The following is a 13,016-nucleotide window of genomic DNA, read 5'->3' on the forward strand; positions in this document are numbered from 1 at the left end:
CCTTAAGCAAAAACACACCATTCGCTAATGGATTACCAACAACATTTGATACTCCGGTTCGTGTAGGCGCATGGGTCAGTTCAGGGGAATAGTTGCATCAAAGCGTATTACTGCATAAGTTATGAGCTCTCACGGTGGTGTAATATAACCCCTAACCGTCCCATCGAACGTAATACGAGCCATTGAACGTTAATGGAGAAAGATGTGGAAACTATTTCACCCTTTACAACTAGTACATTGATATTCTTGGTTAATGCGTGACAAAACTACGTGCCTTTGTGTAGCATAGACCAGTGATCTTCAACTAAATGTATTTTCAAAGCCAAGTGGTCTGCAATCCTAAAACCAGGTTGGAGAGCACTGGCATAGACGATATCGTAACAGACGTATCTTTAGAAAAGTATTCGCAAAAGCTGTAGAGATGATTTACCACCGAGTTTCTATAATTCAACCGTATTATGAGCAAACTACGATATCTGCTACAATTTACTATCTAGCATGAAATATGTCATTTATCTGGTCGGACACATGGTGAGACAATTCGTTTGCGTGAAGGTATACAATTTAAATCTTTATTTCATTTCGGCTGTTTCTTTATATCTTCATTTTAAATGAATGTGGCAGAATTTTTTTTGTTCAATTTTCCGTTATATTTACGTTTCATACATACATTATGTTTTCTCCTCACGTTCTTTGTCAATAAGATCGGTATTATTAATTTTTGTGGATACAAGAAAAACATCAAATTTTAGGTCTTTAGAAAGCTATAATTTGCGCTGTCATACCTGTTCACAAGGTGTTATAACTGCTAGCCTTCGCAAGCTGCTTTCATGCGAGGTCGCTGGCTCTCTTGTTTTCCGGGTAATGATCGTTTGCCAATTATTCTCCGGGTAATGATCGTTTTGACAAGAATAAAGGGAGCGAAAAAGCCTTTTCTACCCATTTTCATTAATTTAATATGTGAGATGTGCCTACAAAAAATACAACAATACTAAACCATATTCCTATTCCAAAATTCCTATTATTCAAAACATTCAAAAATTTCATAAATAGATTTTGCAGAGGTAGGTACATTTTCGAAACCCTCGGGAACATACAGACATATCATGTTTTGTTATTACATCATATCGCACCATACGGATCCTTAATTATAACAGATTAGGATAGAAACATTCAATTTTAATGCCTACAGAAGCTCCTCCGTGTAAGGATGAACATATAGATATATAGCACAAATCAGAACGCCAAAAGTACTCGAAACAACCACCAGTACAAAAGCAAACATCATGCCTTCTTTCAATACTGTCACGTAGTCGTCAACTATGTCCGATTGCTCCTGCTCCTCTAGATTTAAATGTGATGTCTGATGCTTATAATCCCGATCTGCAGAGGCTGCTACAAATGGCATATTGCAACGCTTGATTGCCCGAATGTGGTGTTCAAACCGGTCACAGCGGCAAGCGTCCTTACTGCTTGCGTTACTATTCTGCTCAAACAATTGATTCATCATCGCTTTCGGCAATGAGAGCTGCCGGATGATCTTCCTGTTCTGTTCCGGCGTGTTGCGCTTGTTCACAAACAACCAGTACGCACCGTTTCCAACCTTTTGCTCTTGCACCACACTCAGACACTGGGAAATCAACAGAAACTGATGACCATCGCCGTCTAACCGATAGTTTCGTTCGAGTGGTATCTTGCAGCGCCGGTTTAGCGACCACATGAAGTGTGGCATTTGGTCCAGACTAAATTGGTAACAATCGTTTGAGACCGCGAAACGAGCCTCATGCGTCGCAATATAGTGGCCACAGCGAAAGTTGAGCTGTAGTATACGCTTTTTCGGGGAACCGATCGTCGCTGGTGCCGGGGAGTCTTCGGCCGAACAGTGCACTGATAGCTCCAAACAGTTAGGGTCGACGATTCCAATGGAAAAAATTGTGTATTGCTTGCCGTACCTAGAGTTGTACGCTTGGAGCAGTAGCGGTGATAGAAACTCCGTATCGAAGGCCCCTTGCGAGGTACGGTTCACCAACGGTAAGTTTTGATCGCAAAACCAATTGCAGTCCTTACGGTTACATGTAAACAGGCTGTCAAACCACTGGGGATATACGTGCGTTATGCCCATCATTACACACAAAAGATACAGAACGATAGTCGATTTCATGATTTTAGTACACCCGTTAAACAACAAACGTACTTCTACCACATCCAGGAACTAACCATATAGTTCCGGGTATAGATAGTTCGAACCCTGTTTGATGGAGGCGTAAAGAATGTAGGGCATCACAAATTGGTTCCTTAGAAGGTTACATCACAGCGTATCAATGCATAAATTACGAAATCTAATAAGACGTGAAACTGCTGAACGATACACCGTTCCATACGATAAATTATAAATTGAATACTTTGGAATCATTACCTTGCCCTGACATGCCTTCGTGTGTTTTCCGTATGAAATTAGTGCCTCCCAGCAAGTCGTCTAGTGCACGTAGGTCAACATTTAAGCTACTGCTACATACCTTAAAGGTAACAAGCAAGTTCTTATGGCTCCTTATGGATAAACATGGATCATTGGACATTCTGAAGAGACTATAAGTGGACCGCTGGACAGAGCTATCGTAAACGAATTTGAGAACTGCGTCAAGGACCCAGTCTTGATGGGCCAACTCGGGTCATCTCAACGGTAAACATTTTCCCGCTCCGAGAAGAATTTGAAGGAATTTCTGTTCCTTCCCAATATGTGAAAATAATGATTTATTATATATTTTAAATTTTATTTCATGGTGATTTATGTCAAGTAAGGTACCAGCTTCAACACCAGCAGGTTTGAGTAGAGCTGAAGTCTTGACACATGACGCAAACAAGCCCGTATCATGGTTCTGATGCTTACAGCAGTTCCTCCATGTAACGACGATAGTGTAAATACACAACACAAAACAATACGCCAAAAGTACTTGAAGAAAACAATAACAGCAACGCTAACAGCGCTTCTTCCTTCGAAATTGCAACGAAACCACTTGTGCTGGCTACCTTAGCGCCCTTCCCTTTGGAGGTTTGAAACTGGCGGACATTTTCTCGATGCCCTATTGCACCTAAGAATGGCTTATTACATCGCTTGATTGCACGAATATATCTTTCAAAGAGGTAACACCGGCAGGCCCCTTTGCTTGTGCTATCGTTTCCAGTACTCCGTTCGTACATCTGATTAGTGATCGCTTCTGGCAATGGCAGCTGCCGGATGATCCGTCGATTCTGTTCCGGTGTGTTGCCCTTGTTCACAAACAACCAGTACGCTACGCTGCCAGGCTTACGCTCTCGCACCACATTCAGGCATTTGGAAACTAACAGAAAGTGTTTTCCGTCACTCTCTATGCGATAGTGTTTGGCATACGGTATCTGGCACAATGACTTTCTTGCCAAGAATATATGCGCCATTTCGTGTATATAGATCTCGTAACAATTGTTCGTTTCCTCATAGTGTGCCTCGTACGTTGCAATAAAATGCTCACAGCGAAAATTCAATAGTAGCACACGCCTTTTTTGCCCTTTCGGTGTTGAACTGGCTGATGAGTGTTGCTTTCCGGCACACTGCAGCGACAACTGCAAACAGTGCGCCTGTGCACCTGCGATCGTAAAGATCGTGTGCTGCTGATTTTTCAACGGCTGGTGCACTATCGACGTTAGAAACTCGGTCTTGAAGCCACCACTCGTGGTACGCTCTACGAACGGTAGGTTTTGATCGCAAAACCAGCTGCACACATGTTTGTTGCATTCGAACAAACTGCCAAACCACACAGCATATGCGTTTGTTATCCAAATCTGTAGGAGCAAAAGCTCTACAACACCTATGGGACGCATGGCAAACGAGACTGCCACCGTGACCACCCAAGCACTAGGTGTAATGTAACATCAAGCTAGTGTTCAATCACACGTATTCCGTCATAAAAGACATTTGCTGCATAATTTATAAGGTCTAGTGCAATGCATATTTGGGTCTGGAACATGCTACAATCAAAATTTGATCGATTTTGTGTAGCTTTAGGTGTCTATTCCGAGCTGATTATTATTCGTCGATAGAGGTTTGTCCGTTTGTTTCGTTTGGTGACTCGATTTTAGTTAACATATGTTCATAGCATACTTTTCAGGTAACTAAAAATGGATAACAGATCATTTTGATGAATAATATATGACGTCCGATTTTCTTCTTTTTCTTGTTCTTTGAGGCACATTCACGGCTGAGCATATTGTGCTGATGACCTCTCCGCTATTAGTTTGATAAGTTTTGCATCGTGTTAAGGAACATTAGAGCTACATATCTCGGGAACTTGTGGTCCAATTGGGATGAAATTTGATAAGCGAATCGGGACCAACTAATTTTACATTCTAGCCAACATACCATAAAACCAGATAGAACGAGAAAGCAAGCTCATTTCGTTGGTTGGGACCACTTAAACGCTTCGCATATCTCCCATGACTATCGTGATGATAACCGACAGAAAATGTCGCGACCAATTGACAGACCAAGAGTTGGTTGCTAAAATGTTACCAAGCATGTGATGGGCGCACCAACTGTTTTAGTATCACTTCTGATCATCATCATCATGATCATCACAGTAGAGCTCGTGGCGCTGATATGATTTTGTTTTAGTCGGAATTCAGCATGACTATGTTGGTGACATATTGCAGTCATGTCATGTCTGTCATGTCAAGTAAAAAAGTCATAACAAAGTGACTAATCAACCGTTGGTTGCTGAAATATCACCAAGCTTGTCACACCAACTTTTTGAGTACCACCTCTGATCATCACAATAGAGCTCGTAACGCTGATATAATTTTGATTCAGTCGGAATTTGACATGACTATATTGCTGACATAGTGCAGTCATATGATGTGTGTCATGTTAAAAAAAGTCATGACAGAGTAACTAGAGTGAATGACTTTAGCAAACCGTTGTTTGCTAAAATGTCACCAAGCTTGTATTGGTCACTCAAACTGTTTCAGCATCACCTCTGATTATCTCAATTGAGTACGTGACGCTGACACGGACTCAAGTCAGTCAAGACATTGCCAGTGAAATTGTGCAGCACTTACTACATGTGGGATTATGGCTAAGATTTGGTCGCCATTTTGGAAGAAAAGTTGTAGTAAGATAGACAGATTGAGAGAAATATTTATTGCGTTCATTAAATGATTCCTTGTTCTTTCAGACTTCGAGTGAAGAATTTTTAAATTACACCATACAAACTAACACGCTGCATTTGTTATACCTTGTGCATGATGTAAAAAATCTATGCCTTAAACTGATTCTGCGTAACTGATTTGGATGTCGTACATAACCTAGTCGAGCTCTGGGTGTTGTCATAGATTCAGGCTGACATGGAAGAATAAAAGTTGAGGCGTTACAGTATATCTTTCGACATATAACGTTACTCTAATACTGTACAGCAAATCTTGCCATTATTTGAATATTATTCTATATAAGAACAAATTAAAGATCCCTTAAATGCTGGGAATTGAAAAAGGCCAATACACAAAACCTGGATAAAAAAAACACTTGATTGAGTTCATTATTTCGACACAATATCCTTAAAATATCCCTCGCATCAATCACCAAAACATCAAACATTAAGCTCCAAGCTTAAGAAAACTTGAAATCAAACCCCACAGGGTAAGCAACAGTAAAACGGTAGCTAAAAATAAGAACTAGGTATCCATTTATCTACCGCCTGGTGGTAAACTTATAGACGAACTTAGTCGCTTGGCAAAACATTGTTTCTAACCATCCGAAAAGCTGAAGCTGGAACCATTCGCGACCGATCTCGTAACCCATAAATAACCATCGTCCAAATGCTTTGTATTGACATTAGACGCCGACGGCCATTGTACGTACTGTGCACTCCTGCTCTTTGAGGTGTTGCTTAAGCCGCCGGTAAATTATGACCCACTAGGCATTGCTGATGGTACCTCGCAAACGCAAAACGCTTTCTGGGATCGAATACCAAACAAAAAGTAAAGAAAACCCTCCCCATTTGTTAAATAAATGTCCGTTCGTTTTCCAATCGACATTCCATTGTCGAGTGGAATGACCGTTGCCATAAATGTACACCCGTGGATAGAAAATGGGTTACATAGCTGCGCTGTTTCCCAAACGTACGGTACACGAGAAGGAAAACGATTTACGAAAAGCCGTCAAAAATACCGACGCAAACAAAGCTCCTCCAGCAACGTGGTGAAGGATATTTCAAAACCTCCCCCCGATCAAATCGAACAACGCAACAATAAACAATTCCTACCCGGTCAACCCGGTCCGATAAGAAATTGTGTTGGAAAATTCAATGTGCCAAAGTGGCACTTCCCCATCATTTGCGTCATCCATCTTCGACACGAGGCTGGTGTCGCCTGTGCGTTGCGATGGAGAAAAGTTTCTCCGTCCGGTTGACAGATTGAAACGGTTTTTCGACAGTGGGGCGGACAGCGCATGCAACTGTCGCCAAAGTGCTCCCCCCGGAAGACCCGGTTTTAATTACCATTTCACGTTTTTATTACCACCTTTTCGTTCCAGCGCGAGCGACGCTCTGCTCTGTAACGTGATCCGGCACGGGGCCTTAGCGGATGGTTGATGGCCGACGCTTTACGACGTGCAGCAACGCGTTAAGATGTGCGCGCCACCGGGGAAATGGTGAGACGCAGCAGGCACAAAGGACACAAAGGAGCGCCCAGAAGTTCGGCGCATGTTTTGTTCGTTTGATCAATCCACTTCCGGTTTGATTGTTTTTCCCTCACGGTTCCTTTCGCCCGCGCTCACCGCTCACAGCGATGTTCAACGTGTCCCACGAGGCAGCGGGTGGAAAAAGGTCATTTTTCATGGGGAAGGAGCTGTTTCGCATGGCTCTGGCCATAGTTGCGACGGTCGTGCGATGGCCTAGAGCCTTTCTCCGGGGGCGACAATCATGTCGCTAAACTTTATGACTTTCACTTAAAGTGTCACTTCCGGCAGTGTGGGAAGCGGTTAGGGCGCAAACCTTCACCGCCCGGAACATAATTTAAGAAGTGTTTAAGTGTTTGTTTCCCTTCGTGCTCTGGTAGTGTTCTGACAGTGACAAGGATCGTGCATTAAGTAGGTAAGCGAACACAAAACAAAACATTGTTACTGGAAATGGAAACGGAAATCAGTCCGTATCCATCGGCTGCACATTGACAGCTGTCATCAAAAATATGTCATTTCAACAGTAGCGACAATGATTCGCTTTCTGAAATGCTGAAAGGAGGAAATTTATCATTTTAATGGAATTTGAAAATCTTGACGATTTAAAATTGATTTAAATTGTTAACAATCTCTTATCGAGTTTGTCAGCGCATCTGAAGTCACTTCTAATTTGCTTTGATTTTTTTCATCGTCAAATTTACTAATTGTAATACTAAGTTGCATTCGTTTAGCAATTTCATTCTCTTAGGTGATATCCGAGCCTAGAGCCAACAATACGGTACATAGTAAAAGTATGTAAAAACTGCATCATGCATTGCATAAACACAAAGAACTCAATTTAATTTTACTCAATGTACAATGTCCTAAGATTATTTGAGTTTAAATCCTACTTGAAAAACTACTCCACTGCTCGAAATCGTCGCCTAGGGTCTGTAAAGTCTGTATGATATCTTGAAACATCACGTCCTTAGTTAAGATTTGATTGAGAAACTAAAGTTCGTTTCGTTTATGTTGATGGTATTACCACAAAACGAATGTAACAAACGATGCTCTTGAAGAAGAAAAATGGTTGAGTGAGAAAACAGCACTAGTTTAACGATGTGTGCGGTAGCAGGAATTTAAGAACCTTCTGCAGTACATTGGGCTACATTTATGGTGATTGAATATCTTTGTAGTCGAAGGACCTGGGAGAGCAAAAGTGTTAGTTTCCTTAGGGCCGCAATAATAATGCTGCCAACAACAATCCTTTTATTACTTCATCAACTAGACTCCTTTAAGGGTGTTGGAATCGTTGAATTATTTTATAGTTTTTCAAGGTTTTTTGTTGGTAACTTTTACGGCATTGCAATAAAACCACCGCACGATGAAGTTTCTTTAAATTTCAAATATTGTTTCCTTTCAACCGTGTACTTTTGAAGACTAACACTAGAGCCAGTTCTTTAATTCTCTTTATTTCCGCTTTAAGAAAGTAAGCAATCTCATGCCAGCACAGAGGAGGTTGATGCACAGCGTGAGAATTTAATATCTGCTCGGACAATGCCCATAGACCAGCTGTAAATCTTTTGGTGAATATTAAACAAACGGACACAGGTATAAAATATGCTTGCAGATGTAGTATATGACACACATTAACTTAGTAGTTATGCGATAAAGCGCTAAAAGTGCCAAGTAAAATCAAAATCAAAAGCTTATACTTCCTGTTCTGCAGACCGTACGCAATTCAACGCTTCATCTTTTCCGGTGTTGCCTACGCCAACGAAATAATCTCCCTCAACAGTGTTTGAAAACTACCTTGGCCAACGCTCGTTCGATCATATTACAATTTTTATACCAAAAATATACTTTTAGCACTAGACAGCACAAACCATAATGTACGAATAATTTTCTAAATCTTACGGAACGTTAAAAAACAGCTACACCGTTTTAGCTACACTCACCATCGTTAAGCAGAGCTAAAAAAAGCCTACCAAAGTGATCGGGTTTCATTTTAAGTACCGTTAACTTCGCCCACAAAATTGACTGAAGGAAAGAAGCGAAAAAAATACATTAATTCATCATATTCCCTTCAGCTCCTGCTTCACCTGTTGCAGCCGACAGATAAATATTTACATTTTTAATTCCACTCTCCAGTATGGGAGCAGTTATTGAAATATGAAGCGAGCAAAAATGGAAGAGGGAGAAATAATTAAAATACGATTATCTTTCCTACCTTCCACTACAGCACGAACACGAAGCTAAGTGTAGTTAAGTTTCCCCTTTTTAAAAATCGTTAATTATCATATAAATTAACTTCCGTGTGGTGAAAAGTACTACAGATAGCTTGATACTGTGAAGCAACTCGGAAATGAACAGTTCGATACACAGCCATGACGATTTATCATGTTTGCAAGAGAAGTCTCAATACTGAGAAATGTCCGTTGTCCACTTATTATTCCAAAGTTCAAAATTCACTCCATCGTTTTATTACATTTCACACATTATAGATCAGCACAGTCAACTCGGCACTAGTTATTCTTTCATCTTTGAACGTCTAGCAGAAACGTAGGTCATCGCACTACACGAGCATTGTAAAAGTGTTGTAAAACTAATTCCATCTCCCCCTCCCCGACAACCTACAATAAACGCCAACCATGCTTCCCCACTGCTTACGCCTAATAAAACGACCACCGAGGGAAGGCAATATCGCATTTGTCACACTGTTTCCGTCCGATCGATCACGGTTTCTAATCAACAGCCAATTTTGCCCATTCGCTTAAGAAGCCCGCGGGGCGTAATGAACGGCAATAAAGTTGGAAATCAGCGCAATTAAATTGCTAGTGGGGCGGGGGGATGGCAAAAAGCGCATCATGTTTATTGACGGTACGCATCATAAATCATAGCAAATGGTAGTTTTCTAACGCTTGTGGCGAAGATGTGTGCCCGGTCCGCTCATTGGTGTCAGTCATGCTGAACAGCACATCACGGGGTCGGAGGTTGGATGTTTTATGAGCATAACGAAGTGAACACTTTTATTGCCCCCGTTGTTCAAGTGTATGGTAGAGAGATGTTGTTGCTCGCTTTTTGCTGGTGAAAGTGATGCTGGTGTGATACACGTACGAAACATTATGCTGATTGTTAATTGTCAAGTGTTGCGGTGGTGGGGATTTTTATGGCATAATCATTGGGCCGTGTTTTGAGTAATGGTGTTATTATTAGGCTTTGATTTGATAGTAGCAATTAGGCCCGTTAATTTTCGAGCCTACATTTATATTCTTGGAGAAATGTAATTATGTGGTAAAACGAAATCTCATCATTTATATTGGTGAATAAAAATATCCTCTGGTGAATGCATAGAAATTGCCATAGTTTAAGTGATATTCAATAATTACAGGGTTTTCCAGGAGTTCTCATAGCTGTTGGACACTTTATTGACTCCTTTTTACGTGAAATGAACTTAATGTAATGGGAAATGGACTTGTTTGACAAATCCAATAGGAATTTCCAAGAAGTCTGTCCAAAAAGGATGCCATAGAGTCCAATTTCCATCATATAAAGTTCACTTCACATAGGAAAGAGTCAAGGAAGTGTCCTGCAACTCCTGAAAAACCCTGTAAACATAATCGCAATAGAATTGTGAACGACTGAGACATTTTTATACAGTTTTAATAACAATATTCTTATAATTATAGGTTGTAATGCTTATTTCATTTCGTTTAGTACATGAAGCGTTAATTACAGCCTAGTAAGGTGTATTATTAGTCAGGCTTAAATTATGAGAAACAAAAATGACACATTTAATTTTATTGTACCCTACGTCCATTTCTACATGAAAAATAAAAAGGGCAAAGATAATCCTTTTTCGTTCGCTGTTTTCTAGGATTCTGCTGACGAATTAAATCCAAGCAACGAAAAGACCGGATTACTTCGTAAACAGAGATTGTGAATTAAAAAAAAAAAGAATGTCCCAGCTTAGGACCGAGCTGTACATTAAAGTAATTGCTTTCCTGTTTCAAGCAATCATCGCCCCTGTAAGATGATCTGTCTGCTCAGGCATTGTGCATGGTACGGTACAAGTAGAACAAAAAATGGCTTACTTTTCCTTGCTACATAGATGAATGAAACTGCAAGGATTCATGTCGATGAAACCAACTCTTTTCTGCGGCCCACTGTTAAAGGCACGAGTTGTTGAAGCTCAATCTAGACACGTCCTTGCATTAACACAGCACATAAAACAACAAGCCGAATGATTAAAACCATTCATCACTTAACACTTCGTGGAAGCGATATACCGTATGCCATCATCTATCGCCTCTCGTTTGATGGATGGATATGAAAAGGATGGAAAAAGAAACGTTTGAAACGGTGTTTCCTGAGGTTTCATGAGGAAAATCTAACAGTTTTGTTATGGTTCGCATGCAGGCTTCAAGTTTCATAGTAGTATGCATAGTAAAATGCCTTCATTTCCAGTATAATTTGAAATAAAATTGCTAAAAATTACCTTTTTGACATCTTTTACCCATCTATCTCGCACGATTGACCATTTATGGAGGCGCATGGTGGATTAATTGAGCTTTACCATTTCAAAATGGCAATATTTCTGAAGTCAAAAATTAATCAAAAGCTGCATAATGTAGTTAGTTATTCTTTAAAAGGCATTCCAATCAATTAAAAAAAGCGTCAACATAAATTACACTTTATCAATTATTGATGGAGGCGCATGGTGCCTAACGCGAAAGCCAATGATTTGGAACAAAACAAACACAAGAGTGTATATTTAGTTTTTTATTAATATTTACTAGAATTTATGGGGCGGTTCCGTGGTACAGTCGTCAACTCGAACGACTCGATAACATGCCCGTCACGGGTTCAATCCTAGAATGGACCGTCCCCCCGTAGCAAGGATTGACTATCCGACTGCATGGTAATGAATAAAGTCTTGAAAGCCTGTATAGGCCGGCATGTCCGCATAGGACGTTACGCCAAATAAAAGAAGAAGAAGAAGAAGAAGAAGAAGAAGACGACGACATTTAAAGTGCTTTTAATACATCGACTTTTTTTTGACAAATTCAAAATGCTTTTCCACCATTGAACGCTGGGTAACACTCATGGATGCTAGCACACCAAATCTTAAAAATTCCGTTCTACAATAAATCAGATTAATCACCTTTGCCAGTGTTATGGTAAAATTGATTTGACAAGAATCATCTATTATCACAACGACTAAAACAACATTCTTCTTATCTTTTTCTTATTTTTCTTCTTTTTTGTATTATGACCTACACAAGGTGACGACTGTACCACGGGAACGGTCTTGAATAAAACGCTTTCGGAACAGCCAATATGCTATAAAAATTGTATCGTATTAAATAGGATAAAATGTAATTTAAAGGTTCTCTATTCGTTTTCTGGCAACACCATTCAATAAACTCCAACACTTTTTCTCCCTCCAGGAAACTGTACCATAATTTGTCATCCCAGTCGTTACCGGTCGTGCAAGGAATACGGATCACTCCAACCATTAGCCGCGTACGACAGTAAGCCTGTTCGGTGTATCGAGATAACACGAATTTATTATAATTGCCCCACGCTGGTCAGATTAATGTCAGCGTTTAGTCACAAACGAACACTAATGGAACAAAGTATGGGCAAAGTATCGAAGGGTGCGGTGAAAAAAATACTCACAATCTCTAAATCAGCCAAACCCTAAGCGTAAAAATAAAACCAGCTTAACGATACGCTGGATGCCCGCTACAATAATATCCGTACGATTTAGTAACATTAACACACACACACACACACACACTCACAAACACTCCAATGTTTGCCATGGATTCAGTGGTTAAAAATATTTTGCTGACGTGCTGGGCAGCCCGTCCGGATGTCCGGAAATGTGTTGAAGGTGCTGAAGGTGTAAAAATGTTATCAAAAGCTCACGCCACCTTACGTGTGACATGGAATAAAGCACCCAAAGCGTTTCGTTTTCATACTAAAACCATAACCAGAGCTATAATTATTGGTTGTAAGGGGTTTTAGTGTTGGCCATGAGCTACCGATAATCAAATCAACTAGACCAGCCTTATGAACAGTTTCCGATTTAATGACTTTTAGTCGAATATATTGCCACTGAAATCTACGCAACTACCCTTTCCGATTCGAAAGCTCTAAGACTGATGCGCACAGTATTGTTCCTTTCAATAATATTCACACAAGTTTATTTGCACCTGATTTAATGGACCTTTAAAATATGATTTAAAGTACCTGGAAAACATCGAAAACAGCTCAAGCTCGATCGTAAAAACAGCTTCGCATGTAACACCTTATCAGCATCAAAACG

This window comes from Anopheles coluzzii, chromosome 3, assembly GCF_943734685.1.
Source record: "Anopheles coluzzii chromosome 3, AcolN3, whole genome shotgun sequence".
Taxonomy (NCBI): domain Eukaryota; kingdom Metazoa; phylum Arthropoda; class Insecta; order Diptera; family Culicidae; genus Anopheles; species Anopheles coluzzii.